The sequence below is a fragment of the Mercenaria mercenaria genome, unplaced genomic scaffold (genome assembly GCF_021730395.1).
Source record: "Mercenaria mercenaria strain notata unplaced genomic scaffold, MADL_Memer_1 contig_713, whole genome shotgun sequence".
NCBI lineage: Eukaryota > Metazoa > Mollusca > Bivalvia > Venerida > Veneridae > Mercenaria > Mercenaria mercenaria.
The window spans coordinates 48,281-55,184 of record NW_026463608.1 but is presented as its reverse complement, the minus strand read 5'-3'; the positions used below and the strand labels follow the sequence as shown (position 1 = coordinate 55,184).

At 30.8% G+C, this 6,904-nt stretch overlaps 1 long non-coding RNA gene across 1 annotated transcript; it reads left to right on the top strand.

Moving 5' to 3' along the window:
• The first annotated feature begins 962 nt into the window (after positions 1–962).
• On the top strand, positions 963–6,175 carry LOC128554751 (uncharacterized). The gene is made up of 4 exons (XR_008369683.1): positions 963–1,190; positions 2,289–2,425; positions 3,016–3,181; positions 3,695–6,175. It is a non-coding gene; the product is annotated as an uncharacterized LOC128554751 (long non-coding RNA).
• The last annotated feature ends 729 nt before the right edge of the window (positions 6,176–6,904 follow it).

Below are 6,904 nucleotides of genomic sequence, written 5' to 3'. Positions count from 1 at the left end.
ATACTTAATGAGTTCACCACCCCTACTGACTTTGGGGTCACCAGGTCAAAGGTCAAGGTCACAGGGGCCAACGTTACCTTTTTGCATGAAGGCACTTTACTCATGAACCACTGCACCCAGGACCTTCAAACTTCACATGCTGATAGTACTTACTGAGTACACCCATCCTGCTGACATTGGGGTCACCAGGTCAAAGGGCAAGGTCAAAGGTCAAGGTGCTGCGGGGGCATTTGTCACCATTAGTGACAGCTCTTGTTTGACCTTGTATGCACCATAGCAGCTTCATTTATGATTTGAATTTAATCAAACTTCCACAAAACTGTCACCATAAGATCTCGGTTTCTTTTTTGAACTGGCCAGAAAAAATTTCAGAAGTAAAAAATGTGTTCTTAAAACAAGAAACACGATTAGCTAGAACAAAAAATACTGTTGACAATTTGTCTGCTTCTGAAGTTGCTACAACAAAACGAGTTGATGATTTAGCTGAAGTAATTCTTAAACTTAATGAAAATTATAATACTTTTAAAACAGAACTAGAAACAGTTAGACTTGAAGTGTTTCGTTTTGAATATTATAATAGCAGACAACTACATGTAAAAAGTTATATTGGAGGAAATTTTGATATTGAAGATAAACAGTTATCACAAAAAGTGACAAAAAACAGAGATTTTTATGCATTATTTGGAATACGAGCTAATAAGATTACAGATTATAAAAAAATATTAAAACAAATAAAAAGCATGTCAATTTCCGAGGAATAGAAGAGAGTGTATTTCAAGTCCAACAAGGTGGGTATTATATAATTGTGACGTCGTCTTTGAAAACCGGTCCAGATGCGGCATGACGTAATATCGAGAAACGACGTTTAAAGTTGCGCCAAGTTTACGCGCGCAGCTTTTTTACACATGTTTTAATTAGCAAAGGTTTGACCGTTAAAGTACGACTGCTTGTTACATGATTGATGACAGCCTACTACAGAAAGAATATTTAGACATCAGACCTGTAAAAAAATAGTGGTATTACGCCTGAGGCAAAATATTTCGTTGAAAATCAGTTGTTTCCCCTTCGCTATGTTTCCGGTTTCGGATTTCAACAGTAAAACGGGGAAGCATGTGAAGTTTACTTTTGTTTAACTACCTTTTGTTCAACGATGAAGGGATCTGAGACTTGTAATACTGTTTACTGATTTGGTAAGTACCGTTTAAAAACAGCTGTTAATGAAGTTCTCTAATATATTTGAAACTTTCACTGAAATAAGTCGTTTTTTTTACCCGGAAGTGAATCCAAAACATACCGAGGGAAATTTATGAAATTTATCTTGTGGCCACTAAACACAGATGATTTCACTATGCCTGTGTATTTAATATAAAATTAATATAAAATGGCCAGTTGGGTTATCACAAAGATTATAGAAGGCAGGCAGCTTCTTACTCGAGGTGACCAGGATTCATCAAATTAGTTCATTGTCCATAGTAAGCATTATTATGGAAATACAATATACATGTAGCAATGATAATTAATAAATTTGATGCAGACTTATAGATGCCTGCCTGTGTCACATCATTTCTCGAAAAGTCCCCTCTCAAGTAGTAGCCAATGTATTTTAAAAGGAAATATGCAGATGTCCGGTAACCGGACGCCTACCCTGCATTCTAGCTGTCCGGCAACATTACGACTAGCCTCTCCGCGAATGTTTTTCTAGCTGTTCGGCGATCTTTTTATATATGAACACTGTAAGGAAATAAATTTATTGTATCATTTTTTGGCATAGGTTTGAATATTCACCTGCAAGGCGTATACAATATTTTAAAATTGATTACCGGACACCTAGGAAACCCCTATAGGATAGAAATTTGGATAAGCTAGGCGTCCTGTTACCGGTTGGCTAGAACACCGGCTAGGTTTCTGGTTACCGGATGTCTAGACACTTCCATTTATAAAATGGTAACTGTTTTTGCTGTGGGTCTCATAAGTCATGTTATTTCTGTCTGGTGACTACTCTCTTTTTCTATTATTGTTGATTCAGAATGTTTTGTAACAGGATGATTTTTTTTTGGATAGTGGGAATTTATGCCATATAATGAAAATCTTTTTAATTATAAAATTTTTGAGCCTTGCTGTATGTAAAATAATTTATGATCCTGTAAAAAATAGATTCTAGTATAATAACTTTAATAGTATTTTGTGGTAAGTTAATGAAACCTTTCACAATCACATTATTAATTTAGTATCCATGAAGTTTTTGATTTAAATTATGTTTACAGTAGATGTAATGTATCTTCTTTCAGATGATATTCCTTGTTCCTTTGATGGTTCATTCCACTATACAGGTGGTTCATATACTCTACAACAGCCAGGAAATTGGTCTGTTAATTTAAGATCCCAAGAAAATGCAACATATTTTGGATGTGCTTTGAGGAATCAGGTAAGTAACATGCAGCTAATGGCTCTTATTAAAATTTTAATGTAATATATTATTTATTTATACCTCTGTCTAGGTTTTGTTGGAGTCAATTCAAAATAAGTCTACTTCTACACTAATGATTTGTACAATGTATGTACATGTACTATGACTATTAAATGGCTTAAACTGACAAAACTGGCATTATTGAAATTTAATTTCAACAATCTGGTTTTGAGGAGGATCAGTTGGTGTAAAGTCTTCATTACATTGGCTATTAGCCTGAGAAAAGTCTGTGGCACTCAATAAGTACATGGATGATTTGAATGCTTAACACACCATGTACATGTGTATAAGTTGATATCTCATTCTAAATAATAGGAATTTTAATTAAGTATTCAAAGTAAATCAATTAATTGTAATTTAGTTTAATTGTAATGTGATTATTTTCAAATTTAATTAACCCATTCTTGACTAAGACATTGTGATGTGATTGAATTTTTTTACCAGTTTTATTGCACCAAGAATATAGATTAGAATGAAGACTGTAAAGGTTCCTGAGATACATGAAGATAACAGATACTTTTACCAAAGACTTTTAAATCTTTTTTCAGGAATGCAAGTGTTTCCTCTTGTTTATGAAGCAACTCAGTTGGTTAAGGGGCAGACAACTTATGAGCATGGTACATCACTACCTGTATTGGTATTCCATTTTGACAATGTTGCTAACTAGAACAGAAATAACATCTTGGTGTGGTAGTCTGTGGAGACTTTTACTAGGTAACAACCATTTTTGATAGCTGTTAAAACAGTGCATACTTTTAACCCTTAGGCTGCATGAGGCAGCTATGTCTGTCTTTGCAACCAGTGCAGATCAAGATCAACCTGCATATCTGTGCAGTCTGATCATGATCTGCAGTGTTTGATACTTTGCAAATTTTCTATGAGAACCCCCTATAAGCTATAAATGGTACTGTCTCTATTCAAAGATGGAGTAGTCAATTTTACAAATTTAGCAGGTATAGGGTTAACCCAAAAAATGCAAATTTTTTTTTAGAACATCCTATTTGCAGTAATCAAAATCTACAAACAAAGTACATTTTATATACTGACAGCTCGCTGTTGTCAGTCTGTTTGTCAATATTTTAGAGCATTGGTTGTAAGAAATTAAAGAATCATCTATTATCAAATAGTGATAACTCTGCTTTTATTAAATAAAGAGACTCCTAGGTTAATTATTTAAAATAATATGGTTAATTATTTAAAATAATATGTTTTACTTATTTGTTACAGGATATCACAGATCGATTGAATATTCAACAATGATCACAGACCATTCAAAGTTTGAATCTGACTTGCACTTTTGTATTTAGAAGAATCTGTGGAGGAGGGTGAATGCTGAGACCTTTAATAATACATGATATTGCTGACACAGTGTGTCAGTCATCAAAGAAAGGCCATAACACTGCACAGTTGGTCAACAATGATTTAAATCCTGTCACATTCTACCAGTGGAGAAATATCTTATCACAATATTTTAAACTTTTGAAGAAGATAACCAAGTGTTACCACTTGATCATGTATGCAGAAACACCTGGATTGTTAGTGTTAAAAGTGACAGTCCAGTTAACTTACTAAAATCTACTCCCCCTTGCCAAACGAATATTATTGACATGGAATATCACAAGCCTGTCAATGGTACCTGTATGAACTCATAAGAGAATAGTATTTGTCTGAAAAGTCAAAGGATTCTGTTTGTCCCAAACCACTTCAACTGAAAACTGAAATTGTGATTGGCCAGGATTTTTCTGAGAACTGAAAAAAAGGAAGTGCATGTAAAAGATAGAAATTGTTGTTGAATTCAAACGTTTTAATACACAACACTTTAGCCTGTTTTGCTGTTCATATAGATGTGTTTAGCTGTTAAGGTTAAACATCAAGTAAAGGTTGTAGTTTCAGTTACCTACATTAAAGTATTGGCTGGAAATAGATATTTACTTTTCATCAGAGTTTGTAGCAGTGTAACCTTCATCAAAAGTTAAGCTGTTGTGTTAATTATTAAAGTATTTTTAGAAAAAGGAATTTAGTATGTATGTTGCCATGGTAACATAATTCAAATTATATTTCATTGAAATTATGGATTTGTATTTCAGTAAGGGATCTACAGTATATAATGTAATGGTAAAAGAATGTTCACCTTTTTGTATTGTCAGTTATAACTAGCCAGTGAAAAAAAACAGATTATGAGGAAAGGGATGTTTATTCTTACATAACTACTTTTGTTACAGAACATGGCTGTTTTAAAGTTTTTATGTGGAATTTTCAGATTTTTTTCCTGAATATTTTAATTTAACTTATACTTTCAAATATTTAACTTATTAGAAATACTTTTTTAAAATAAGCTCTTGCTTTTAAGTATTATTGTAGGAAAAGGGAATTTAAAACATATGTCGCCATGGTAACACAATTTTCCTAGAAAATATGGAAAATTTTTAATTAGCTGTACTTTCTAGTATTCTACTTTAAAATAAGCATAAACAATAAAAAAAATCAATAGTAATATATGTTTCATTTATTTCAAAATAGTTATTTATTACCAGCAGGTAAAAGACAAGTTATGAAGAAACAATGACAGAAATGTCTTATTCTTATAGTTATTACTCATGTTGCAAACACTGTCATAAAACAAAACATTTTAATTTTTTAACATAAAATTTTGAGATAATATTTTTGAATACATACCACTTTATAATATTCAAGTTATCTGAAACACTTTTCCAAATTTAGCTCTTTTTTAAAGTACTATTGTAGAAAACAGAATCAAATGCATATGTTGCCATGGTAACATAATTTAATAATGTTTTTATAGAAAATGTGAAGGACTTTAGCCAGCTAGATCTTTGCACTTTAAGTGAATATCTAAATATTCTTTGTAAAAGAAGATTCATTTATTTAAAAATAGCCAGTGATTACCAATAAGTGAAAACACAAACTGAAGGAACAACCACTGAAATAGTTTACTCTTGTGGTTATTACCCATGTTACGAGATCTGTCATAAAACCAAACATTTTATATCTTTTCACATATAATTTTCAAAATTTACTTTCGAATACATATACTTTGTTATATTCAACTCACAAGAAACATTATTTTAAATTAAGCTTTTATTTTAAGTACTATTGTAGAAAAAGCAATTTATTGCATATGTTGCCATGGTAACGCAATTTGAATAATGCTTTCATAGAAAATTTAAAGATTTAAATTAGCTGTATTTTACTGTTTTAAGAAAGCATCACAAACATAAAATTTCATAGTAATAGAAGGTTCTTTTTTCCAAAGTAGTCATTTATTATCAGCATGTAAAAGACAAGTTATGAAGAAACAATGACAAATCTATCTTATTCTTATGGTTATTACCCGTGTTACAAAAACTGTCATAAAACCAAACATTCTTAATATTTTCATGGGAAATTTTCAGTTTATTTTTGTAAATACATATGCCTTAAAATATTTTACTTTTTAACATCCATATTTCAAGCTAACATGTTTTTTTAAAGTTTTATCATAGAAAAGGGATTTTAATATATTTGTTGCCATGGTAACACCATTTTAGAAATATTTTTATAGAAATTGTTGTAGATTTTAATTGATTATCATTTTGTGTATTAAGAAGGGATCTTACTTATATCATGCAATTGTAACAAAAGATAAATTTATTTCAGAATTGTTAGCCATTACCAGTATGTGAGGAATAAACTAGAAAGAAAGGATAACTGAAATGTACAGTTTTTATTTTTAATATCTATGTTACGAAATCTGTCATAAAATTGACAATTTTAAAGATTTTCATCTGAAATTTTCAGGATTTATTTCTGAATGAATATACTTTCTAAATATGCAAAAACCTGAAAATGTCAAAATTCCTCATCTGGACCCATTTTCTCAGTCATGGTCACAATTGAAGTTAATATTATCATCGGTAATAGTAAACAAATTGGTTCGTTTTTCTTTTCCTGGCAGAGTGATCACATAAACGGAGGTCAGTTTGTGTCATCTGAGGTTAAAAATACAAACACTGGTTTTTAAGAAAAAAAAAATGAAATTAATTTTAACAAAGGAACAACATTTACCATTTTACCACACTCAGGTCCACCTGATGAATATGTTATAGAACCAGGAAGTTATGTCAGATTCCATTTGGTTAATTAATAAACTTAATTTTTTTATATAATTGGAATATTCAATAATATAAATGAAAAATTAAGTAAAATAGAAAGTCAAATAATAAGAAAACCTCCTTTGTTCTTAACATCTGCAACAGAAGATACCGATAGTGGCTTATTTCAATGGAAAGGTAGTAATGCTAGTCTTGGTTTAGTTCAAAATGGTAATGATGTAACAATCAAACAAAATTGCATTTTAATTATTCTTATAGATGCAATTAAATTAGACAAAGGAGAAGTTAAAGTAGAATTAAAAAAACAAGAAAATAAAATTCTTCA